Below are 27,741 nucleotides of genomic sequence, written 5' to 3'. Positions count from 1 at the left end.
ATGTCCTTATGCTCTTTGTAAACTGTTGTGGTCTCTCTCTCGTACTCTAGTCTACAATGGGGCAGTGTGTGCGAGGAGGGGGGAGATATGAGGTCATGGTCAGTGATTAAGGACTCTGTGACACTTCTAAAAATACTACAATGAGTTCACAAAAGAGGAAGACCCCCACCCCCACTCCACTATAAATACAGTACCGGTGTGAATGAGGTCACATTCTCTCGCTCTCTCACACACACAATCTACACTAGGGCATCCTGAGTCAGCTTTTCCTCTAGCTCTCTAGCTGAGGGGCTGTTGTTCAGGGGGGAATGGGGGCTTAGGGACTGTACTGACCACATCCAGTCACATTCATCCACATGGTGTCATGTCATACCCCTTCCCTCTCTGAACATGTTAACTCACCTTGGGAATGGGGGGAAATTGAGTGTGTGTGAGTGAGATTAGTCAGTAGGGCGTGAGATGTGAAAGTGTTGTGGTACACAGTGGTAGCACTTCTAGGTGAACAGAACACATTTTGATGTAGAACTAGTGGTCCACAGTTACCCTGAGGTTCTGTCTCAGTGTGAGGACCAACATAACAGGCGAATTAGGAGTGTGTGTGAGGTGTGTGTATGAGGCTTATGAAGGGTGTGTGTGTGAGAAACAGTCACCCTCACTGCTGCTCAAACATGACATAAATCACTAGACACTCCTACTTGTGGATTTAGAGAGTGGCTGTGGGCTTGAGACAGGATGTGATAGAAAAAACTGAAGAGGATAAATCAACTTTACTGTAGTGAGGTCTACTGTAGCAACATCATAGTTGCGGTCTGGTCTGTACAGTCCAACAACAACCAACTGGACATAGTAGGCCTACCATAGAGGACAGGGTAATGAGGCTGTATACTCTAGATGGTGGAGATAACATATTGTGTGTGAAAGGCTTTGATTGTATTCATTCAACACACAGACACTGTGGTTTTCCACATGTTCCTGTCTGTGGTAAACATCAATGTCATATCTTGTAGTTGTCCATTTGGTGGGAAAAGTGGCCGAGGATATTGGATTAGCACTCAAACTACAACCCTCCCCCTACCTTCTATCTCTCTGGTCTGTCCCTCTCCTCCCCACCCTGTATCAGTGGGTACTGATGTGGCCAAGAGATTTTATTTCTATTTTTTACTTTGACCCCTTTTTCTCCCAAATTTCATGGTATCCAATTGGTAGCTACAATCTTGTCTCATCGCTGCAACTCGGACTCGGGAGAGGCGAAGGTTGAGAGCCGTGTGTCCTCCAAAACACAACCCAGCCAAGCCACACTGCCCGCTCAACCTGAAAGCCAGTCGCACCAATGTGTCGGAAGAACCAGCGTACACCTGGCGACCGTGTTAGCCTGCATTGCGCCAGCCTGCCACAGGAGTCGCTAGTGCGCGATGGGACAAGGACATCCCTGCCAGACAGACCCTCTCCTAACCCGGACGATGCTGGGCCAATTGTGCACCGCCCCATTGATCTCCCGGTAGCAGCAGAGGCTTATTGCGACATCACAGAGCATCCATGTGGCTCCATAATGCATCCATTATGATGTCATAAAAGTCTGTTCTCATCCCCCCTCACTCATCGCCCTGTGGGTGGAGAGAAGGAGGGAGGAAATGTCAGATGTATTTCATGCTCAGCACAGGCCACTCGGAGTGCACCACTGCTTAATCCTCAAGACTAAATGTATGCTATTCACTCGATTGCTGCCCGCACTTGCTCGCCCGTCCAGCATCACCACTCTGGACGGCTCGGACTTAGAATATGTGGACAACTACAACATCCCTGGGTGTCTGGCTAGACTGTAAACTCTCCTTCCAGACTCACATTAAGCATCTCCAATCCAAAATTAAATTTAGAACCGGCTTCCTATATTGCAACAAAGCATCCTTCACTCATACTGCCAAACACACCCTCGTAAAACTGACCATCCTACCGATCCTCGACTTCGGTGATGTCATCTATAAAATAGCCTCCAATACCCTACCCTAAACTGTCTATGACAGTGCCATCCGTTTTGTCACCAAAGCCCCATACACTACCCATCATTGCGACCTGTACACTCTCGTTGGTTGGCCCTCGCTTCATACTCGTCACCAAACCCACTGGCTACAGGTTATCTACAAGTCTCTGCTAGGTAAAGCCTTGCCTTATCTCAGCTCACTGGTCACCATAGCAGCACCCACTCGTAGCACGCGCTCCAGCAGGTATATCTCACTGGTCACCCCCAAAGCCAATTCCTCATTTGGTCGTCTTTCCTTAAAATAAATAGCACAAATGAGATTGGGGATGGAGATGCAGGTTCTTATTGTATGCATGTACGTTTGGAAGGGGTAAGGGAGTAGAGGGACAGATAAATGTTTGGAAGGGGTAAGGGAGTAGAGGGAAGGATAAATGTTTGGAAGGGGTAAGGGAGTAGAGGGAAGGATAAATGTTTGGAAGGGGTAAGGGAGTAGAGGGAAGGATAAATGTTTGGAAGGGGTAAGGGAGTAGAGGGACGGATAAATGTTTGGAAGGGGTAAGGGAGTAGAGGGACGGATAAATGTTTGGAAGAGGTAAGGGAGTAGAGGGACGGATAAATGTTTGGAAGGGGTAAGGGAGTAGAGGGAAGGATAAATGTTTGGAAGGGGTAAGGGAGTAGAGGGAAGGATAAATGTTTGGAAGGGGTAAGGGAGTAGAGGGAAGGATAAATGTTTGGAAGGGGTAAGGGAGTAGAGGGAAGGATAAATGTTTGGAAGGGGTAAGGGAGTATAGGGACGGATAAATGTTTGGAAGGGGTAAGGGAGTATAGGGACGGATAAATGTTTGGAAGGGGTAAGGGAGTAGAGGGAAGGATAAATGTTTGGAAGGGGTAAGGGAGTAGAGGGACGGATAAATGTTTGGAAGGGGTAAGGGAGTAGAGGGACGGATAAATGTTTGGAAGGGGTAAGGGAGTAGAGGGACGGATAAATGTTTGGAAGGGGTAAGGGAGTAGAGGGACGGATAAATGTTTGGAAGGGGTAAGGGAGTAGAGGGACGGATAAATGTTTGGAAGGGGTAAGGGAGTAGAGGGAAGGATAAATGTTTGGAAGGGGTAAGGGAGTAGAGGGAAGGATAAATGTTTGGAAGGGGTAAGGGAGTAGAGGGACGGATAAATGTTTGGAAGGGGTAAGGGAGTAGAGGGACGGATAAATGTTTGGAAGGGGTAAGGGAGTAGAGGGACGGATAAATGTTTGGAAGGGGTAAGGGAGTAGAGGGACGGATAAATGTTTGGAAGGGGTAAGGGAGTAGAGGGAAGGATAAATGTTTGGAAGGGGTAAGGGAGTAGAGGGAAGGATAAATGTTTGGAAGGGGTAAGGGAGTAGAGGGAAGGATAAATGTTTGGAAGGGGTAAGGGAGTAGAGGGAAGGATAAATGTTTGGAAGGGGTAAGGGAGTAGAGGGACGGATAAATGTTTGGAAGGGGTAAGGGAGTAGAGGGACGGATAAATGTTTGGAAGGGGTAAGGGAGTAGAGGGAAGGATAAATGTTTGGAAGGGGTAAGGGAGTAGAGGGACGGATAAATGTTTGGAAGGGGTAAGGGAGTAGAGGGACGGATAAATGTTTGGAAGGGGTAAGGGAGTAGAGGGAAGGATAAATGTTTGGAAGGGGTAATGGAGTAGAGGGAAGGATAAATGTTTGGAAGGGGTAAGGGAGTAGAGGGAAGGATAAATGTTTGGAAGGGGTAAGGGAGTAGAGGGACGGATAAATGTTTGGAAGGGGTAAGGGAGTAGAGGGAAGGATAAATGTTTGGAAGGGGTAAGGGAGTAGAGGGAAGGATAAATGTTTGGAAGGGGTAAGGGAGTAGAGGGAAGGATAAATGTTTGGAAGGGGTAAGGGAGTAGAGGGACGGATAAATGTTTGGAAGGGGTAAGGGAGTAGAGGGAAGGATAAATGTTTGGAAGGGGTAAGGGAGTAGAGGGAAGGATAAATGTTTGGAAGGGGTAAGGGAGTAGAGGGAAGGATAAATGTTTGGAAGGGGTAAGGGAGTAGAGGGAAGGATAAATGTTTGGAAGGGGTAAGGGAGTAGAGGGATGGATAAATGTTTGGAAGGGGTAAGGGAGTAGAGGGATGGATAAATGTTTGGAAGGGGTAAGGGAGTAGAGGGAAGGATAAATGTTTGGAAGGGGTAAGGGAGTAGAGGGAAGGGGAAAGGATAAATGCAGCACAACCCAAAGTCAGATGCCACAGATACCACTGTGTTAATGAGGGTTAGGCTCAACACATTACTGTACACGCCTGGATACTGAGCAAGCCTCAACCACTCATCTGTTCTGACACTGACATTTGTGTGATGCAGCGTCACTAGGCAGGGAGTTTAGTGGTGGAGTGTTCCAGTGTGTCATATCCTCTCTGAGACACAAGTCTGTTACATACCACCACCACCACCACCTCTTCTGGGCATTTGAACACACCCCCACACACACACACACGGCAAGAACACACAGATAGTAGTGATACACTAAATTCAGATACTGTACACTATTTTCTCTCACATACACACGGTTCTTAATCATGTTGTTTTCTTTGGAATCCACTCAGTGTACAGCGTGGCTGCACTTGACTTGAACGTGAGGCCTCTGGGAGAACATTTGGGTGGAGGCAGAGAACTCACTCCTGCCAAACATAATGGAGAGGGAGAGCGAGTGACTAATGATGAAGAGATGGGGAAAGCAAGAGGGAGGGAGAGAATGAGGAGAGAGGAAACAGTGAGTAAGACGATTGAGAGATGGCAAGACATGTATGATGTTAATATTTATCTCTGTGGCTGTAGTGTTAGATGGGTTCAACTGGATGCCCCACTTCTGTGCCTGTGCCATAATTCTGACCTTGTGAGCCCAATTCTAATCCCTCGGATTAAAATGGTCTGTTAACATGGCAAACATAGTGTAGAGTAGAACACAGAAACACAGTGCGTATTGAACCCTGGCAGGATGACACAGGGGCTGCTGGAAGTCACCTTGGATTATCAACACATGCGTTACAAAAAGGCCATTGGTGTTAAAAACAAGCTAAACCTATTTTACAAATCATAGGAGCTATAATGAGAAAATGCGAATGTTATGCTAATTAACAAATTCTTACGCAAATGACACTATAAACAAAGAATTATTCATACTGTTGTACAGAAGTCTACCACCTTATAAAGAAAGTGCCTAATTGTCCTTTATTCCACTGCACTTTGTGTTTATGCATACATGTGTATTGATGATGTAATGCATTATAGATGATGCCTGTACCATGTTTGACTATGATTTTGTTTGGTATCTCAAAACCCAGTGGTCCACAATGTGGTTTAAAACAACAACAAAAAAATCTCAAACTCTACACATGTTATGGGACTGAGAGAAGAACATTTCAGTTTTAAATATAATTGAATGTAATTCTACACATTTTGACATGGCTTCTGCCATGTTCTTATGCTGAGTGACTCAAAAATGACCAAATCAAATGGGAGCCCCATGCCATGACACTTAGGGAATCTTACATTCCCCTAACTATACATTTTTATTTTTGTGATTGTTAGATTTCAATGATCTTATTTAAAAATATATAGCTCTATATTTTCTACATGCTTTATATCTGGTTTTATCCATTTAAGTTTACACCGAAAACATTTTACCATGGCTAAAAAGACACCCACCCCCCAAAATCGAAAATAAATCGATATACAGCACCAATCAAAGGTTTAGACACCTACTCCTTTAAGGGTTTCTCTTTATTTGTACATTGTATAATAATAGTGAAGACATCAAAACTATGAAATTACACATTGAATCATGACGTAACCAAAAAAAGTGTTAAACAAATCAAAATATATTTTATATATCTGAGAATCTTCAAAGTAGCCAGACTTGCCTTCATGACAGCTTTGCACACGCTTGGCATTCATTATGTAGTCACATGGAATGCATTTCAATTCACAGCTGTGCCTTGTTAAATGTACATTTGTGAAATTTATTTTCTTCTTAATGCTTGAGCCAATCAGTTGTGTTGTGACAAGGTGAGGGGGGGTATACAGAAGATATCTCTATTTGGTAAAAGACAGAGTCCATATTATGGCAAGAACAGCTCAAATAAGCAAAGAGAAACAACAGTCCATCATTACTTTAAGAAATGATGGTCAGTCAACCCAGAAAACTTTGAAAGTTTCTTCAAGTGCAGTCGCAAAAACCATCAAGCGCTATGATGAAACTGGCTCTCATGAGGACCGCCACAGGAAAGGAAGACCCAGAGTTACCTCTGCTGCAGAGGGTACATTCCTCAGAGTTAACTGCACCTCAGAAATTGCAGCCCAAAGATATGAAAATCAGGCCTTCATGGTCAAATTACTGCAAAGAAACCATTAGTAAAGGACACCAATAAGAAGAGACTTGCTTGGGCCAAGAAATACGAGCAATGGACATTAGACCAGTGGAAATATGTCCTTTGGTCTGAGTCCAAATTTGAGATTTTTGTTTCCAACCGCTGCGTCTTTGTGAAACGCAGAGTAGGTTAATGGATGATCGCCGCATGTGGTTCCCACCGTGAAGCATGGAGAAGTTGTGATGATGGTTGCTGGTAACACTGTGATTTATTTAGAATTCAAGGCACACATAAACAGCATGGCTACCACCACATTCTGCAGCAAATCACCTTCCATTCTGGTTTGCTCTTAGTGGGACCATCATTTGTTTTTCAACAGGACAATGACCCAAAACACACCTCCAGGCTCTGTAAGGGGTATTTGACCAAGGAAAGTGATGGCGTGCTGCATCAGATGACCTGGCCTCCACAATCACCTGACCTTCACCCAATTGAGATGTTTTTTTATAGTTAACTAGGCAAGTCAGTTAAGAACAAATTCTTATTTCAATGACGGCCTGGGAACAGTGGGTTAACTGCCTTGTTCAGGGTAGAACAGATTTTTACCTCGTCAGCTCGGGGATTCGATCTGCAAACCTTTTGGTTACAAGTCCAATGCCTTAACCACTCGGCTACCTGCTGCCAGATAGCCTAGTGTATGGCTAAGGTGTATGTAAACTTCCGGCTTCAACTGTATATTTATTTTTCAATCATATTTTTGGGAGTGGCGGCAATGATTTGCTGCCCACTGCTGCTAAATGTATATAGGGGAAACACTGCACACACACACACTCACAGGAAAGCTCACAATAACAAGCAGCTGTTCTAAGAAGGAGCTCTCCACTACAGAGAGTTTTAGACTCTTCACACCTCCCTCAGGGAATGAGAGGGAGGGAGGGAGGTAGACAGAGTTAGAAAGAAGGAAAGAGCAAAAGAGTACTGTAGGGTAATAGAAGATCATTTTATTAAGCAATATTATTTCAGGATTCAAGTTGCAACAGGAAATCAGAGATAGAGGGAAGAGCAAAGAGTTGTTTATGGATGGAGGGAGATAAGAGAGGAGGGTTAAATGTGGATAGATGGTACATGCAATGGAGGGAGAGAGAAAGGAGAACGAGAGAGAGAGAACAGAGAGAGGGGAAGAGAGAGAGAGAGAACAGAAAGAGAGAGAACAGAGAGAGGGGAAGTGGGAGAGAGAACAGAGAGAGAGAGAACAGAGAGAGGGGAAGTGAGAGAAGGGAGGCTGAGTTACAATGCTTGCCTGTGGCGGGTGGGCTGGCCTGGGCCGGGTCTCTACAATAGTCCTCTGTACCCGCTCATCTCAACCATCTGTGTGTGTGTGTGGTGTGTGTGTGTGTGTCTTTCAGAGTGTCAGTGAAGGCAGTCCCGTGCCCGACTCCACACAAACACTGGCCTTGTGTCAGCCTTGCCCCCACCACTCAACTCCGTCAATTCGTCAGACCCGTTGCATTCCCCATGCAGGAAAAACAGTCGGGCCACAAAAGCCCAACAGGCCATTACGACCCAGCAAAACACAAGGGCCACAGAGGTCACATGGAACTGGAGCCCACACTGGACTAGTGTAATGTGTATACAGTACGTGGTCTATTTTGGCATGGAGCTGTCAAACTCTTCTCCGGCTGCCACACAAACACTCACACCCAAGTACATGCATTTATATAGCAAACCCAGGATACCCATACTGCATGTAGTCCAGCCCACCAGACATAACCACAGGGGTCAAACTAAAGTCACACATCAACACACAAACAAACCCTGCTGTAGATAACCAATGAGAAGAATCATGGTATTCTAGTCTCTAGAAAGAATCTCACTGCCATCTGTTCTTCTAATTTAACACATATAGTTCCTCCAACTGACCCGCCTACTACACTCACATGTCAAATGAGAGAGAATGAGGTCTATGTAAACTCTTCATTTTATCATAGTCAAAGATCATTATTCAAAGCATCCTCCCACACACACACACTCCAGGGAAAAACCACATATGCAAAGTAGTCATGCCCCATCAGATTCTGTGAAACAGGGCTTGTAAACAAAGTGAGAGAAAATAAGATCTCAGCTCAGACACCACGTTCCCATCTCTTTTCTCCCCATCTCACTGACACCCTCTCTCTCTTCCTCAAACTGGAGCCACAAGTCCTGAATATTAAGTGATTGTGATTTTAGGACACGCCCCATTCCCTGACTGTCAAATGAGCGACAAGCAGATGCGCACTGACAGGATGTGGCCGCTATGTCCCTTCCTGTTTTAACCCTCGACGCCGGGACGGCGCAACCACAACGAAACCGGTTCAGCTCTGTCCTCTGACACAATCAGCTCATTTAACAAAAACAAACATTGAGGAAGTACCCCTCTATGAGCAAATGTGACACCCAAAGAGGACATCTGATAAGTGTGTGTGAGCTGAGGAGGCAGGGTGAGAGTTCAAAGTTCCTCAATAGTCTAAAGGCATCCTCTCCTCCTCTTAATAATATTCACTCATCTGACAAACAGGGTAGTTGAGAGAAATATTACCGGATGCCTTAAGGTGATTAAGCCCCTATGTACAAACGTTAGCCTATATGTCTGTGCCATTTTACCTGGAGAAACAGACAAAGAGACTGATACCTGTTGCTATATGAGAATAGTAGGCTGTGGCAGAAACAGGGAAGTTGAGCTATCCTCTTTCAAAGCAACACTGATTGATGAAGAGGTATTGTAACGTTACTGTCAAAGCACAATGCTAGGAGTGTCTTCAAACCAGTCGCTGGCTCCAGACTAGCTATAAAGAAATCCCAAACTGTCTCTGTTCCCGATAATGATCAGACAGACTGAACTAGCAGACCGAGAACACCAGGAACAAACGTATAAAGATAACACCAAACTATCTTGAATGTAACACAATCTACACACACACACAAAGTCTTCCTGTGTGTCGCCCTCTCAAAAAAAGGCACGCAAGCACACACCGACTCCAACACTATTGAGCTGACTGTTGCCAGGGACACTGCTCTCGTAAGCGAGTGTCCTTCCGTTCGTCTGTCCGTTCAGGTTGTAACTCTCCAGCTGTCATTCACCCAGAGTTATTTTACATTTGCATTAAAACCAATTGCTGCAATCTGCACTGTTGCTGTATATGCATTGAATTGAGTACCACAACATGCATCGGCAATAGGTTCCTATATTATCACTATACTGTATGTATAGTAATAGATCTACCATAGTCCTTTATACTGTCTAGTCACACATGCAGTACAATAACCTTATAAAATGGGTAGTGGCACACCGTAGTGGGCTGGTAATAATACTACCAGCACACCGTAGAAGGGTTTCCTAGGATTGTATGTGGAAGGGTTCACATATTAACCAAGGTCATAGCAGTGAAAAGAATCCAACAATAAATCAAATCACACAACAACAAAAAAACAGAAGAAAACCAAGTTTGAGCTCCCTTTCCAGGAATTGAGAGTGCCGTGCCAGTCCACTTTAGAGCTTAGACAGTCAAACTTGATGTTGGAGAATAATAATTAATTACTGTAACTACCTTCCTGACTTGTGACCGCCAGTGTGGCAGTAATACGGTCACCGCAACAGCCCTAGTCACGTCTGGAGGAAACCTGATACCATCCCTACGATGAAGCATGGTTGTGGCAGCATCATACTGTGGGGATGTTTTTCAGCAGCAGGGACTGGGAGAGTAGGCAGGATCGAGGGAAAGATGAACGGAGCAAAGTACAGAGATATCCTTGATGAAAACCTGCTCCAGAGCGGACCTCCAACTGGGGCAAATACTTATGCAAATGTCATAGTTCAAAGAAATATCTAAAAACTTGATTTTGCTTTGTCATTATGGGTTATTGTGTGTAGATTGATTAAATTGTTCCCCCCTCATCAATTGTAGAATAAGGCTACAACGTAACAAAATGTGGAAAAAGTCAAGGGGACTGAATACTTTCCGAATGCACATGTGTCCAACAGGACTTGAATGCCCACATTTGGCTTCACATTACATATTTCTCTGTCACACGCAAAGCTCTCAGAGACAGAACATTGCTTATCGAGTTCATTGGATGCAATAGATCTGGCTAGGAGCCAGAAGCAATGACCCTTTACCACAGAACACTTCTTTGGTATGTATACACACATCTCTATGTACACTGTTCACACATAAGCACGACACCTACACACACCATGATGAGTGAGCCATAGCACCATAGTCAGAGACTCAGTCACAGCCCCATGTTACTACAGAAGGTCATATTTGTAGATCATAGAAGTCTGGAGGAGAGCCACTACAGTTTTCCTCCATGGTCCTGGGGATTTACAAAACAGACATTTGAACACAGGCCAGAACTAAGGATGGAGAACAGCTGAGCAGTGACTTACTTACTAAAGCAGTGAACTAGGACAAAAATCCAGGTTTTGTGATTAGATAGCAAAGTGAAACCCCATGGTGGCTAGGCTACGTAGTGTTCACCCAGCAGCTTTTCCCAAACTGTTCTGGCAGATTTCCAACATTCTCCGCCTGTCAGGACACCACCCTCCCAGTTTCAAGCGCCATCAGCGCAGTGCATTCCAGCACACACGTGTCCTTTACAATGACCTTTTACCATACAGTGCATTCAATATTCCTCTGTAAACTGGTCATCTCTGTATACCCATTAGTTGATGCTTATTTATAAAACCCTCTTATGCCTCACTCCCTCTGAGAAACCTACTGCAGCCCTCATCCTCCACATAAAACACCCGTTCTGCCAGTCACATTCTGTTAAAAGTCCCCAAAGCACACACATCCCTGGGTCGCTCCTTTTTTCAGTTCGCTGCAGCTAGCGACTGGAACAAGTTGCAAAAAAACTGTTTTCTCAATTTCTTCATTCAAAGACTCAATTGTTTTATTTCTTTTATTTTTATTTCACCAGGTAGGCCAGTTGAGAACAAGTTCTCATTTACAACTGCCACCTGGCCAAGATAAAGCAAAGCAGTGCGAGAAAAACAACAGTTACACATGGGATAAACAAATGTACAGTCAATAACACAATAGAAACATCTGTATACAGTGGATGCAAATGAGGTAAGGCAATAAATAGGCCATAGTGGCGTAGTATTTTAATTTTTACCGATGGGCTGTGTACAGATGCAGCGATCGGTAAGCTGCTCTGACAGCTGGTGCTTGAAGTTAGCGGGGGAGATATAAGTCTCCAACTTCAGTGATTTCTGCAATTCGTTCCAGTCACTGGCAGCAGAGAACTGGAAGGAAAAGGCAGCCAAATGAGGTGTTGGCTTTGGGGATGACCAGTGAAATATACCTGCTGGAGCGCGGGCTACGGGTGGGTGTTGCTATGGTGACCAGTGAGCTGAGATAAGGTGGAGCTTTACCTAGCAAAGACTTATTGATGACCTACATCCAGGGAGTTTGGCGACGAATATGTAGCGAGGGCCAGCCAATGAGTTTTTACAGGGCGCAATAGTGGGTAGTATATGGGGCTTTGGTGACAAAACAGATGGCACTGTGATAGACTACTAATCTAATTTGCTGAGTAGAGTGTTGGAAGCTATTTTGTAAATGACATCGCCAAGTCAAGGATCGGCAGTTTTACTAGGGTATGTTTGGCAGCATGAGTGAAGGAGGCTTTGTTGCGAAATAGGAAGCCGATTCCAGATTTAATTTTGGATTGGAGATGCTTAATATGAGTCTGGAAGGAGAGTTTACAGTCTAGATAGACACCTAGGTATTTATAGTTGTCCACGTATTCTAAGTCAGAACCGTCCAGAGTAGTGATGCAAGGCGGGCACGAGCAGGGATCGGTTGGAGAGCATGCATTTGGTTTAACTAGCGTTTAAGAGTAGTTGGAGGCCACGTAAGGAGTGTTGTATGGCATTGAAGCTTAGTTAACACAGTGTCCAAAGAAGGGCCAATGTGTACAGAATGGTGTCGTCTGCATAGAGGTGGATCAAAGAATCACCCGCAGCAAGAGTGACATCATTGATGTATAAGAGAAAAGAGTCGGCCCGAGAATTGAACCCTGAATTGAACCCCCAGAGGTTCAGAAAACAGGCCCTTCGATTTTACACACTAAACTCTATCGGAGAAGTAGTTTGTGAACCAGGCGAGGCAGTCATTAGAGAAACCAAGGCTGTTGAGTCTACCGATAAGAATAGGGTGATTGACAGAGTCAAAAGCCTTGGCCAGGTCGATGAAGACGGCTGCACAGTACTGTTTTTTTTAATCGATGGTGGTTATGATATCGTTTAGGACCTTGAGCGTGGCTGAGGTGCACACGTGACCAGCTCAGAAACCGGATTGCATAGTGGAGAAGGTACGGTGGGATTCGAGATGGCCGGTGATCTGTTTTTTCACTTGGCTTTCGAAGACTTTAGAAAGGCAGGATGGATATAGATCTGTAACAGTTTGGGTCTAGAGTGTCTCCCCCTTTGAAGAGGGGGATGACCGCGGCCGATTTCCAATCTTTAGGAATCTCAGACGGCATGAGAGAGGTTGAACATACTAGTAATAGGGGTTGCAACAATGGCGGCAGATAATTTTAGGAAGATGGGGGTCCAGATTCTGTAGCTCTTTCAGGACATCAGCTGTCTGGATTTGGGTGAAGGAGAAGCGGGGGTGGTGGGTGTTTGGGCCAGTTGCTGCGGGGGGTGCAGAGCTGTTGGCCGCGGTAGCCAGGTGGAAAGTGTGGCTAGCCGTAGAGAAATGTTTATTGAAATTCTTGATTATCGTGGATTTATCAGTAGTGACAGTGTTTCCTACCCTCCGTGCATTGGGCAGCTGAGAGGAGGTGCTCTTATTCTCCATGGACTTTAGTGTACCTAACTTTTTGGAAGTACTGCTGGATGCAAATTTCTGTTTGAAAAAGCTAGCCTTTGCTTTCCTAACTGACTGTGTATACTGGTTCCTGGCTTCCCTGTGAAGTTGCATATTGCGGGGACTATTCGAAGCTAGTACAGAGCACCACAGGATGTTTTTGTGCTGGTCAAGGGCAGTCAAGTCTGGAGTGAACCAAGGGCTATATCTGTTTTTAGTTCTACATTTTCTGAAAGGGGCATGCTTATTTAAGATTATGAGGTAGGCACTTTTGAAAAACAACCAGGCATCCTCTACTGACGGGATGAGGTCAACATCCTTCCAGGGCAATTAGAAAGGTCTGCTCACAGAAGTGTTTTAGGGAGCATTTGACAGTGTTGAGGGGTGGTCGTTTGACTGCAGACCCATAACAGATGCAGGCAATGAGGCAGTGATCGCTGAGATCCTGGTTGGTAAGTTGGTCAGGATGATATCTATTAGGGTGCCCATGTTTACGGATTTGGGGTTGTACCTGGTTGGTTCCTTGATAATTGGTGTGAGATTGAGGGCATCTAGCTTAGATTGTAGGACGGCCGGGTTGTTAAGCATATCCCAGTTTAGGTCACCTAACAGTACTAACTCTGACGGTAGATGGGGGGCAATCAATTCACATATGGTGTGCAGGGAACAGCTGGGAGCTGAGGGGAGGTCTATAACAAGCAGCAACAGTGAGACTTATTTCTGGAGAGACAGATTTTTAAAAGTAGTAGCTTGAACTGTTTGGGCATAGACCTGGATAGTATGACAGAACTCTGCAGACTCTCTACAGTAGATTGCAACTCTGCACCCTTTAGCAGGTCCATCTTGACGGAAAATGTAATTGGGGATGGAAATTTCAGAATTTTTGGTGGCCTTCCTAAGCCAGGATTCAGACACGGCTAAGACATCAGGGTTGGCGGAGTGTGCTAGAGCAGTGAATAAAGCAAACTTAGGGAGGAGGCTTCTGATGTTAACATACATGAACCCATGGCTTTTCCGGTTACAGAAGTCAACAAATGAGTGCGCCTGGGGACACACAGGGCCTGGGTTAACGTCTACATCACCAGAGGAACAGAGGAGAAGTAGGATAAGGGTACGGCTAAAGGCTATAAGAACTGGTCATCTAGCGCGTTCGGAACAGAGAGTAAAAGGAGCAGAATTCTGGGCGTGGTAGGATAGATTCAGGGCATAATGCACAGACAAGGGCATGGAAGGGTGTGAGTACAGTGGAGGTAAACCTAGGCATTGAGTGACGATGAGAGACTGCATCTCTGGAAGCGCCAGTGGGTACGGTCTCCACGTGTAGGGGGTGGGGCATGTAGAGCGGGACTAGGGGCTCTGCAGTAAAACAAAAAAACAAATGAGAGCTACCCTAAACAACAGTATACAAGGCATAGTGGCATTAGAGGGATGCATAAAGTTATCACGGGTGTTGATTGGGAGGGCTAAGACAACAATGGGTAAATTTCTAGGACAACAACAACGGGTAAATGGAGATGAATGGGCAGAGAGTGTCAGTTCAACTCAAATTCATTTGTCACATACACATGGTTAGCATATGTTAATGCGAGTGTAGCGAAATGCTTGTACTTCTCGTTCCGACAATGCAGTAATAACCAATGAGTAATCTAACCTAACAATTCCAAAACTACTACCTTATACACACACAAGTGTAAGGGGATAAAGAATATGTACATAAAGATATATGAGTGATGGGACAGAACGGCATAGGCAAGTTAGCTACACACTGAGTTCGAGGCTGGGGCGACAGATAACAAAATGAAGTTCCGTGTTCATGAACAGTCCAGCAGGCATCAGCTGTATGGCTGAGTGATCATAGGGTCCAATAAGCAGCAATGGACGAAATAGGGAGCCGCTCGGCAGTCGTCACCTCGCCAGGCAAGCGGGAGACACGGCGCTCAGATTTAGCGGGCCGGGGCTAGTAGCTGGGTCCTCACCGACATCAACGACGCAGAGGCCGGTTGAGGGCACATCGACCGAAATACGTCAGCAGACCAGTCATGATGGATCGGCGGGGCTCCGTGTCGACAAAGGGTCCAGGCAAATTGGCAAGAGAGGTATTGTTGTTGGTGCACTTAATTTGCTAGCCGGAGGATAGGGCCTAGCTCGAGGCTAACTTGTGCTTGCTTCTGGACAAGGGCGTTAGCCACAATAGCCAATCATGGACACTCTTACTGACAGTTGTGGCTGCTTTGCGTGATGTATTGATGTCTCTACCTTCTTGCCCTTTGTGCTGTTGTCTGTAACCAATAATGTTTGTACCATGTTATGTGCTGTTGCCATGCTATGTTGTCGTCGTAGGTCTCTTTTCGTGTAGTGTTGTCTCTCGTCATGTGTGTTTTGTCATATATTTGAATTACATTGTTTATTTTTAATCCCAGCCCATCCCCGCAGGAGGCCTTTTGGTAGACCGTCATTGTAAATACGAGTATTCAGACCTTGGACTTTTCCCACATTTTATTACAGCATTATTCTAAAATGGATTACACTCGTTTCCCCCCGTCAGTCTACACACAATACCCCATAAATGTTCACACACCTACTCATTCCCAGATTTGTCTTTGTTTTTAAACATTTCTACATTGTAGAATAATAGGGAAGTCCTCAAAACTATGGAAAAAAACACATGGAATCATGTAGTAAGTAACCAAAAAATTGTTAAACAAATAAAAAAATATAGCCCTTTGGTTCGACAGCTTTGAACACTCTTGGAATTCTCTCAACCAGCTTCATGAGGCAGTTACCTGGAACGCATTGTTAATTTGTTAAAACATTTTCCTTCTTAATGCATTTGAGCAGAAGATAGCCCTATTTGGTAAAAGATCAAGCCCAGATGATGGCAAGAACAGCTCAAATAAGCAAAGAGAAACGACAGTCAATCAATACGTTAAGACATGAAGGTCAGTCAATCCAGAATATTTAAAAGAACTTTGAAAGTTTCTACAAGTGCAGTCGCAAAAACCATCAAGCGATATGATGAAACTGGTTCTCATGAGGACCGCCACAGAGTTACCTCTGCTGCAGAGGACAAGTTCATTAACTGAACCTCAGATTGCAGCCCAAATAAATGCTTCACAGATGCTGCATGTGTGGTTCCCACCCATGTGTTTTCAACAGAACAATGACTCAACACTCATCCAGGCTGTGAAAAGGCTACTTGACCAAGGAGATTGATGGAGTGCTGCATCAGATGACCTGGCCTCCACAATCACCCGACCTCAACCCAATTGAGATGGTTTGGAATGAGTCGGTCCGCAGAATGAAGGAAAAGCAGCCAAAAAGTGCTCAGCATATGTGGGAACTCCTTCAAGATTGTTGGAAAAGCACTCCAGGTAAAGCTGGTTGAAAGAATGCCAAGAGTGTGCAAAGCTGTCATCAAGGCAAAAGGTGGCTACTTTGAAGAATCTCAAATATATTTTGATTTGTTTAACACTTTTTTGGTTACTAAATGATTCCATGCGTTATTTCATAGTTTTGATGTCTTCACTATTATTCTACAATGTAGAAAAGAGTAAAAATAAAGAAAACCCCTTGAACAAGTAGGTGTGGTACTTTACGTTTTTTATTTTATTTTTTGAAAACAATTCTAAAAACCTGTTTTTGCTTTGTCATTATGGGGTAGTGTGTGTAGATTGATGAGGGATTTAAATTGTTTTTAATCAAGTTTCGAATAAGGCTGTAATGTAACAAAGGGTGGAAAAGTCAAGGGATCTGAATACTTTCCGAATACACTAATGTAGGTGGGAAAAGCACTTTCTAACTTGCCAACATTTTTTGCTAAGATATAAAGTACCTTCAGAAAGTATTCACAACCGGTGACTTTTTCCACCTTTTTTTGGTTTTACAGCCTGAATATAAAATGGATTAAATTGAGATGTTTTTGTCACTTTCACAATACTCCATAATGCCAAAGTGGAATTATGCCTTTTGAATTTCCATTGTTGGTTTTTTTCAAATTAAAACTGAACGGCTGAAATGTCTTGAGTCAATAAGTATTCAACCCTTTAGTTATGGCAAGCCTAAAGTTTAGAAGTAAACATTTGCTTAACAAGTCACATAAGTTGCATGAACTCACTATGCGCAATAATAATGTTTTACATGATTTTGGAATTACTACCTCATCTCTGTACTCCACACATATAATTATCTGGAAGGTCCTTCAGTCGAGCAGTATATTTCAAACACAGATTTAAATCACAAAGACCAGGGAGGTTTTCCAATGGCTACAAAGCACCGCACCTACTGGCAGATGGCTAAAAACAAAGCTGAACATCCCTTTGAGCATGGAGAAGTTATTAATTACACTTTGTATGGTGTATCAATACATCCAGTCATTACACAAATACAGGCTTCCTTCCTATCACAGTTGCCGGAGAGGAATAAACCGCTCAGTGATTTCACTATGAGGCCAATGGTGACTTTAAAACAGTTGGAGTTTAATGGCAGTGATAGGAGAAAACTGAGGATGGATCAACAACATTGTAGTTACTCCACAATATGTGAAAAGAAGCCTGTATAGAATACAAATATTTTAAATATATATAAATAAATAACATGCATCCTGTTTACAACAAAGCCCTAAAGTAATACTGCAAAAAAATATGGCAAAGCAATTCACTTTTTGTCCTGAATACAAAGTGTTAGTAGTATTGGATTGGCCCAAAGCATATGAGTACCACTCTCCATATTTTCAAGCATAGTGGTGGCTGAATCATGTTAGAGGTATTCTTGTAAACGTCAAGAACTGGGGAGTTTTACAGAATAAAACATTTATGGAATGGAGCTAAGCACAGACAAAATCCTAGAGGAAACCTGGTTCAGTCTGTTTTCCACCAGACACTGGGAGAGGAATTCTCCTTTCAGCAGGACAATAACCTAAAACACAATGCCGAATCTACACTGGAGTTGCTTACCAAGAAGACACTGAATGTTCCTGAGTGGCCGATTTACAATTTTGACTTAAATCTACGGCAATGGTTGTCTAGAAATGATCAACAACCAAATTTGACAGAGCTTGAAGAATTTTGAAAATAATACAAATGGGCAGATGTTGCACAACTCTGTGTAAAGCTCTTGGAGATTTACCCAAAGATTCAGAGCTGTAATCACTGTCAAAGTGCTTCTACAAAGTATTTACCCAGTAAATGTGAACACTTTGTGTGAACATTTGTGTAAATTAGATATTTCTGTATTTAATTTTCAATAAATTTCCTCAAATTTCAAAAAACATTTTTTCACTTTCATTGTGGGGTATTTTGTATAGATTGGTGAGAAAAAAAAACATTTTTAATCCATTTTGAATTCAAGTTGTAACACCAAAAATTGTGGAATAAGTCAAAGGGTATAAATACTTTCTGAAGGCACTGTATTTGCCTGGTGCTTTTCCTAAAGACAAATACATGCAGATCTTACCTGCAGTCTCCTGGAGGCTCTTATTCCCTGTGGCTCTCCTCCATGCTAATGGCGTCTGGGGAGGTGGAGGGACACTGCATCTGGGGGGAGAAGGAACAACATCAATGTGTGTGTGTGTGTAGGAGATCAGTTACAGAGAATCAACGGGAGGTACTAAATAACATTGTTGTCACATGCTTCATAAATATCAGGTGTAGACTAACAGTGAAATGTTTACTTATGGGTCCTTTTCCCAACACTGCAAAGTGACAGAGTAATAAATACAGTGAATAACAACAATAGCATGGCTATATACAGGGAGTACAAGTACCGAGTCGATGTGCAGGGGAACAAGGTAATTGAGGTAGCTATATACATATAGGTACAGTTGAAGTCGAAAGTTTACGAGTCATTAAAACTCGTTTTTTCAACAACTCCACAAATTTCTTGCTAACAAACTATAGTTTTGGCAAGTCGGTTAGGATATCTACTTTGTGCATGACACAATACATTTTTCCAACAATTGTTTACAGATTATTTCACTTATAATTCACTGTATCGCAATTCCAATTGGTCAGAGGTTTACATACATTGAGTTGACTGTGCCTATAAACAGCTTGGAAAATTCCAGAAAATAATGTCATGGCTTTAGAAGCTTCGGATAGGCTAATTGACATCATTTCAGTCAATTGGAGGTCTACCTGTGGATGCATTTCAAGGCCTACCTTCAAACTCAGTGCCTCTTTGCTTGATATCATGGGAAAAATCAAAAGAAATCAGCCACGACCTCAAAAAAGAGTGTAGACTACGGTTTGCAACTGGACATGGGGACAAAGATCAAACTTTTGGGAGGAATGTGCTCTGGTCTGATGAAACTGTTTGGCCATAATGATCATCGTTATGTTTGGAGGAAAAAGGAGGAGGCTTGCAAGCCAAAGAACACCATCCCAACCGTGAAGCACGGGGGGTGGCAGTATCATGTTGTGGGGGTGCTTTGCTGCAGGAGGGACTGGTACACTTCACAAAATAGATCGCATCATCTCAAGACATCAGTCAGGAAGTTAAAGCTTGGTCGCAAATGGGTCTTCCAAATGGACAATGATCCCAAGCACACTTCCAAAGTTGTGGCAAATGGCTTAAGGACAACAAAGTCAAGGTATTGGAGTGGCCATCACAAAGCCCTGACCTCAATCCTATAGAAAATGTGTGGGCAGAACTGAAAAAAGCGTGTGCGAGCAAGGAGGCCTACAAACCTGACTCAGTTACACCAGCTCGGTCAGGAGGAATGGGCCAAAATTCACCCAACTTATTGTAGGAAGCCTGCGGAAGGCTACCCGAAACGTTTGACCCAAGTTCGACACAATTTAAAAGCAACACTATCAAATACTAATTGAGTGTATGTAAACTTCTGACCCACTGGGAATGTGATGAAAGAAATAAAAGCTGAAATAAAATAATCATTCTCGTTACGATTATTCTGACATTTCACATTACTAAAATAAAGTGGTTATCCTAACTGACCTACAACAGGGAACTTTTACTCTGATTAAATGTCAGGAATTGTGAAAACTGAGTTTAAATGTATTTGGCTAAGGTGTATGCAAACTTCCGACTTCAACTGTAGGGGTAAAATGACTAGGCAACAGAATAGATAATAGACAGCAGCAGCAGTGTATGTGGGGTGTGTGTGTGCAAGTATGTGTGAGCATAGAGTCAGTGCAACGGAGGTAGTGCAACAAAAAAAGTCAATTCAAGTCGTCCGGGTCCCATTTACATTTACATTTAAGTCATTTAGCAGACGCTCTTATCCAGAGCGACTTACAAATTGGTGAATTCACCTTCTGACATCATTTGATTAGATATTTATCAGTCTTGTTTAGCAGTCTTATGGCTCGGGGTAGAAGCTGTTCAGGGTCCTGTTGGTTCTAGGCTTCAAGCACTGGTACCGCTTGCCGTGCGGTAGCAGAGAGAACAGTCTATGGGTTTGGTGGCTGGAGTCTGACAATTTCTTAGGGCCTTCCTCTGACACAGCCTGGTATAAAGGTCCTGGGTGGCAGGGAGCCCAGCCCAAGTGATACATTGGGCTGTACTCCCCATCCTCTGTAGCGCCTTACGGTCGGGTGCCTTGCACATGCCTGAATGCCTGCAGGCTACCTGCCCTTCATCTCTCAAGCATAGGTTACTATAGCCTACTGAAGACATAAGAGTGGTTCAAAAATTAGTGATGTTATACAGAGAAGAATGGATTCACTTTTTTTAATGCAAGTTAAGGATACTATAGTTATCACGTTTCACAGTGGATTTATTAACTACAATAAAGGTAAAACCTTTTTTAAATTCTGGTGCTGCTCTGCACACACAAGCTTGTTAGCTGGGTAGCTAACGTTTGCTCTGGTTCAACGTTAAAGTCATTCAAGGTCAAACACATTCGAAGTTCCTCAATAATTCAGGACCTAATCCACATAATGCATGTCGTAACAAGACGCCCAGTGCTTCAAAGCAAGTGTCCTCCATCCTCTCTCACGCCTCACCCGCAAAATGTCTATTACACCTCATGCCCTACACCGATTGGCAGCACAGTGTGTGTGTGCTTGTCTTCCATTATGATTAAACTATGCTATTAGGGCAAATTTAAAATTTCCGATACAAAATATATATCTTAACTGCACCATCGATTTCAGATTTTAAAAAATTACTGAAATAAAGCGTTACTTTTTTGTTCTTCATTAGAACCAGTTCAGAATTTTATTTTGCTGGTCAGAACAGTACGAAAAAAAATGGTTCTGTTCAAAACAAAATGATTGGGAAATCATTTTGGTTCCAACCCCTGGTGTGGACCATTTTAATTCCTTAGTAATGTGCACACAGACCCCTGCACTACAGCCCTATCGATCAGTTTCATGTAGTCCACGATCAGCTCCTTTATCTTGCTGATGTTGAGGGAGAGGTTGTTGTCCTGGCACCAAATTGCCATGTCTCTGACCTCCCTATAGGCTGCTTAATTGTTGTTGATCAGGCCCATCACCTTCGTATTGTCGGCAAACTTAATGGTGTTGGAGTCGTGCGTGGCAATAGTCATGGGTGACCAGCGAGTACAGGAGTGGACTAAGCACGCACACCCCTGAGGGGCCCCTGTGTTGAGGGTTAGCGTGGTGGATGTGTTGTTGCCTACACTCACCACCTGGGGGCAGCCCACCTGCAAGTCCAGGATCCAGTTGCTGAGGAAGGAGTTCAGTCCCAGGGTGCTGAACTTGGTGATGAGCTTGGAGGAGACTATGGTGTTGAATGCTGAGCTGTAGTCAATGAACAGCATTCTTACATAGATAGGTATTCCTTTTGACCAGGTGGGTGAGGGCAGTGTGGGGTACAATAGAGATTGTGTCATCTGTGAATCTGTTGGGGCTGTATGCATATTTGAGTGGGTGCAGGGTGTCTGTGATGATGGCGCTGATGTGAGCCAGTCTTTTAAAGCATTTCATGGCTACGGGTGTTACGGGATGATAGCCATTTAGGCAGGTTGCCTTGGCGTTCTTGGCCACGGGACTGTGGTGGTCTGCTTGAAACACGTTGGTATTACAGACTGGGTTAGGGACAGGTTGAAAATGTCAGTGAAGACACTTGCCAGTTGGTCAGCGCATGCTCCGAGTACGCATCCTGGTATTCTGTCTGGCCCCGCGGCCTTGCGAATGTTGACCTGTTTAAAGGTCTTACTCACATCAGCTACGGAGAACGAGATCACACAGTCAGTGAGTGTTTGAGCGAGAAGACAGATGATGGGGTCCTTCTCAGAGAGTGAGACCATATATGTATGGCCCTTCAACCCAAGTGGCATTTCACTCCCTCAAAGGGGCTCCTCTTTTCTCTCCATTTAAGACAAAGTATATTGCAAGCAAGACAACTCAGATGTTTGTGGCTCACCCTCCCGCTCTCCCTTCCCCTCCTAGCTCTCGCCCCTCTCCAGGGAAGGTCCACGTGAATATCATATTTTTCAAACATAGCTGAGGCATCAGATTTCTCATAAGAGGGTACTTAGAGCTATGGTACACAGAATACAGTGGTAGAGGCCTACTGACATAATGTACCACAATATTATCCTGCTGTTTACATATGGCCCTGTATCACACCAGCTCCCGCGCTTCAAAGGGCTATATCCACTCAATGACGGCAGAGGAAACGTAAACTCTGTGGTCTGGTAGATAAACATACTGCAGACACACAGTCCGACTTCAAATATACAAATACTGAAGACAGATACGTAATACACACACGAGGAGGAAGGCTGCTGACTTCCTGTTTTTTCCCAATGGCAGATGGCTCATCTTGTTTAGGAGGGTGTGACCCTATGCAGCCCAGGAAAACAACACCAGAGTTTGTGTGTTGTCTGTGTTCACTATAACAGTGTCACTCAGAATGGAGCATATCACCCACCTGTAAGGGACTGGATCAAAACAGAAAGAGAGCGATGAACTGGGCGTAATGTAATATATTACAGACAGTCAAGCACACAGTCCATTCTGAGTTTCTCCAGAATAGGCTATAGAAATGGACAGCTAAAGATAGGTCACAAAAACAAGCAGACACACACACACACCGCAAAAACCCCTATAAGCGGCAGACTCATGCTCATTCCAAGAACTGTGTGGCTGTCGCTGTACTGATAAGATGTTGTAGTCTGGAGAGTCAATGTTTAACTGACTGGATGGATTCATAGGGAGCTGGGCTTATCAAAGCTCTCACATTATCACATAACCCAATACATCCAACAGTTGTGTGTTTCTCTGTCTGAGTTTGCTTTTGTGTGCATGTGTCTGTCTAAGCATGCAGTTTACTCCTGTCTGTCAGTCTCGGCCTGTCTGGCTGTACCAGGAAACTCTGATGCTAAACGTTAACCAACACACCAAACCTCTAGCAGCAAATTTTGTTTGCTTCAACAGGGGTATAGTAACAGTGAAATGCGTACTTAAAGGTATCTGTGACCAAAAGATGCATATCTGTATTCCCAGTCATGTGAAATCCACAAATTAGGGCCTAAAAAAATGTATTTCAATTGACTGATTTTCTTATATGAACTGTAACTTAGCAAATATATCTTTGAAATTGTTGCATGTTGCGTTTATATTTGTGTTCAGTGTATTTAGCAGTCTTATGGCAGGGACAGTTATTGATTCATCCCTGTCTGGATGCACACCCCTCTACAAGCGATGAGATCCATCTCAGTAGAACGTCACTGGCGTCCGTCTAAGCTGCCTGGAACCACAGTAAAAAGGGGCCTTGTTCAAGCATGCTTTGCAGTCTAAGATAACACTGGGCTCTTCACTGAATCAATGGCTAACCAGCAGAAAGGCTCATGGCGCTAGCCAAAAAAATGCTAACGGTACGTAGCACAATGCACAAATCAATGGTGGATGGCGCAGGTCTGGGTGCTGCATCTGTGCTAAGCGTGGATGCTTTCGCAGACAAAGCCTTCACGCGCATGCATACACTTCCTCAAAAAAGTAAATTCATTTAAGATAGATTTGAGTTGTCATTCATTTTGATGTTTTTGCATTGGAGATCTTCATTGCATCTGACTCGGATGTTTGGTGCAGTATTTCTCTCAAGTGAATTGTTTTGCATGAAGACATCTCTCGTTGAATGACAACCGGCACTGCATTGAAGAATCCCTACTGTTGACAAAAATCGCTGATGAGGGGGTTACCGACTTCTGCTTGCCTCAAGAAAAAAAATTGTGTGCCCGAAAAAAAAAAAAAAAAACTCTTGTCGATGTCTAAAACAAACATCAACGTTGCAAAATGTCGTCATAATATATGCACGAATTGCTTCGGCTGTGAAGCATGCGGATGCCTTTATCCAATTATGATATTTTAGTTTTTCTTAATTAGGAAATGTATAACTTTTGTACTTTGAAAATGTAAAGTAGTTTGTGTAGATCTGGAGGAGAATAAAACTAATTGAATCCCTATTTAGATGAACCTTTTTCCGATTTTGCTACATTAAAATTCCAAGGGGAGTAGACTTTCTATAGGCCCTGTTCGTAACAGCCCTCTTCACCTAGTCTAAAGAACACTGACTATATGACATGAAGACAGACACGCATCTCTCTCAACTAGATCTGAAGACCCACCAGCTAGGGACCCCTCTCAGTAGGTGTACCCTTCACATCCTCTCATCAACGACTCAGAGGCTCCTTTAGTTACACTAATCAAGAGCGCGCGCACACACACACACACACACACAGGTCCTCAAGGATTCTTTACAGAAGACACGGCATCATCACTGCCTGGAAGTAAACAAAATACCTCGGTCTGCCAATCACAAACACAATACACAGCCATACTAGGACACCTATGAACCCTGCCCCTCATGTATTACAGATGTACTCAGAATAACACACAGTACACAATCACCCACTTAAAGTCCATACATTTTAATTATCTAAGAAAACTGTGACGATGATGTTGTGTGAGAGGAGTGTCAGTGTGTGTGTGTGTGTGTGTCCTGGACTGTGTGAGACAGCTTGTGAACTTTCTCCATCCTTCTCTCCGTCTAATTTTAGGGACCAATGTAAGACTGCCCCCAGATGGGAGGGGCTGTGTGTGTGTGAGTCTGATATAGTTGTCATAGCTCCCCTGGATGCTGTAAATCAGTTACCTTCTGCCTGAACAAAGGTCTGCCCCAGCCAAGGGTATGGTGCGCACACATACACACACACGCGAGGGTGAGATGGAGGAGTAGCAGACAAATAGTAAGAAAACATTTCCATGATGTCTGCTCACCAGGCGCAAATACTCCCACAATATACTGGACATTTATGTCTACATTACAATCCACACCTGCACATTTTTGTGTAGGTGTCACACACACACCCCCCTAACCTGTAGGAGTGATATACAGTATTTGGCTAAGAGCAGCCAGAGGTCAGATGATAAACAACAGACAGAAAAGGGAGAGGAAATGCATGAACACCGGTACGTAGGCGGCAGGTAGCCGAGCGGTTAGAGCGTTGGGCCAGTAACCGCAAGGTCACTGGTTTGAATACTAGAGCCGACAACGTGAAAAATCTGTCTATGTGCCCTTGAGCAAGGTACTTAAACCTAATTTTCTCCAGGGGTGCCATTTTACTACAGCTGACCCTGTAAAACAACACATTTCACTTAGGGATGCACGATATAGTTGGTGAACATATCGGAATCGGCTAATATTATCTAAAAACGGCAACATCGGTATGGGCACGATGTCTGGTTTAACGCTGATGTTAAAAACCCATGTCAAAACTACCGTGCATACCCATTTAACGTAGGTACAGGACATAATGACGCCACGTAACATTTAGCGCTACATGTGCAACACAGCATTCCTAACCTAGCCCACAATATCTGTGCTGTGTGGATCGAGCAGTCAAACAAGTCAAGCAGTCATTTGAAAGAGTAAACATTTCAGCAAGACAACTAATAGGTGAAATCCATTAAAGCCAAGATAATGGAATTCATTGCCCTTGACAGATCAACCGTTCTCTATCGGGTGATGTTGGCTTTCGCCGACTGGCCGAGCACCGGTAGACACCACCAAGTGTGCTCTGGATGTTGCCCACCCAGAGTTACACACTGCTATTAGCTTCACGACATACATACTATGGAACGCCATTTGGGTCTTTGCGTGTCAAAAAAATATACAGTATGACTGTCAAAGATGTACAAAAAAGTACAAAAAATGTCTGCAAACAAGCATACACCAGCCACAAACAATGTATTTACAATACCGCATTGGTTATAAAGCATCATTTGTTCAACTGCAACTTCTGGGGTAGCTAACTTTAGCACCAATACAACCAGCCTGAAAACAATGACCAGTAGAAACTAGAGTAATTTTCATTATTCTTAGCAATGATTTAGGAAATCTTGTGAGCAAGTATTAGCTAGGTTGCCACTTGATGTTCACCTATTGAAATTGAACAAGCCAGCTACTTAACCCTATTGCCCACAGCTAACGTTATAAGCAGCCAGCTAGCTAGGAGGGCCCAACCGGACTGTGTTGTGAAGCCAGACACAATAATGATTAGGCCCAATAGTGGAATTTGCGGTTTGCCTTCAAAATGAAAGTATATAATTGACAGCGATGCAAATTAATACAAATAGTAAAATTATGCCATACTTTTATTTTGAAGGCTAACAGCCCACTATTGTGGCTAATCCTTATCGTGGCTTGCTTCACATAGATGGGTCCGACCCCCATTAATCAAATAAGAACTGTCTTATAAATTAGGGTTATTTTAGATGACACCAAGCGATAGTCAGCTAGCTAACTATAGCTACTGAAACAGATATTTTGCTATGTTTTTGGGGAAGAACTACATTGTTTGCATCCATGAGCTAGCTAGCTTTTTTATTTTTATGACCAGCACTGTAGGTGCGCGAGACAACTTTACCAGCATCATAGCATACGTATTGATGAAATCATTGTGAAATACGAGTGATTGTTATTACACATCGATTACACTACGTTAATAAAAAATGTTCAATTATTTGACGTGCAGTCATATTCAGGTCCTGATTGGTCAACAAACTTATTTGACAAGTCAAATAGTGTTATTTGATGAGTATCTTTTTGGACACGCAAAGACCCAAATGGCGTTCTATATAAATCCTGGTTGAGAATGAAACGACAGAACAAATAAACAAAGAAAAAGCACAGCAAGTAAGTGAAAGAAATAGGTTTTGATGATGTTTTACTGGTAATGGGGAAATACGTAAATGCCAACAAAATAACTTGTTGGTCAGTGTGGTGTGTGTGTAACCTTTAACTAAGCAAGCAAATCCATAGACGCACACACGCATGTCAATCACTACGTCATCAGAGCGCAACGCATGTTTGTTGTCGAACGCCGAAACCTGAACTAAAGACCTCGGTTTAAAAGCTAACAGTGTTTTTATATTATTTTATTTTAGAATCCTGTGGCTCTGTTGGGCTAAATTGCTGTGAGCGCTGCCATCTGTCCCGGGATCCTGCCAGATTCCGTATAGGGGGAGAGACGCGAAAGCCCAGCTAGCCTAGCTGGCTCGGCGGACTCAAATGGAGGCCACTATTGAACGTTTCCAGTGTTGCAGGAGCTGTGT

The 27,741-nt window shown here is 43.6% G+C and overlaps 1 protein-coding gene across 6 annotated transcripts in view; it reads right to left on the bottom strand.

The window, feature by feature from the left end:
- LOC135553111 (phosphatidylinositol 4,5-bisphosphate 3-kinase catalytic subunit beta isoform-like) overlaps positions 1 to 27,741 on the bottom strand; it is a 105,930-nt gene that overhangs the window by 36,969 nt on the left and 41,220 nt on the right. For 4 of the 6 annotated variants that reach the window (XM_064985218.1, XM_064985215.1, XM_064985216.1 and 1 more), the window contains one exon: positions 18,650 to 18,729. The gene's annotated coding sequence lies outside the window, so the exon portion shown is untranslated. The other 2 variants (XM_064985217.1, XM_064985219.1) reach the window with 2 other exon arrangements.

This window comes from Oncorhynchus masou, chromosome 13, assembly GCF_036934945.1.
Source record: "Oncorhynchus masou masou isolate Uvic2021 chromosome 13, UVic_Omas_1.1, whole genome shotgun sequence".
Taxonomy (NCBI): domain Eukaryota; kingdom Metazoa; phylum Chordata; class Actinopteri; order Salmoniformes; family Salmonidae; genus Oncorhynchus; species Oncorhynchus masou.
This window is presented reverse-complemented; position numbering and strand designations above follow the sequence as displayed.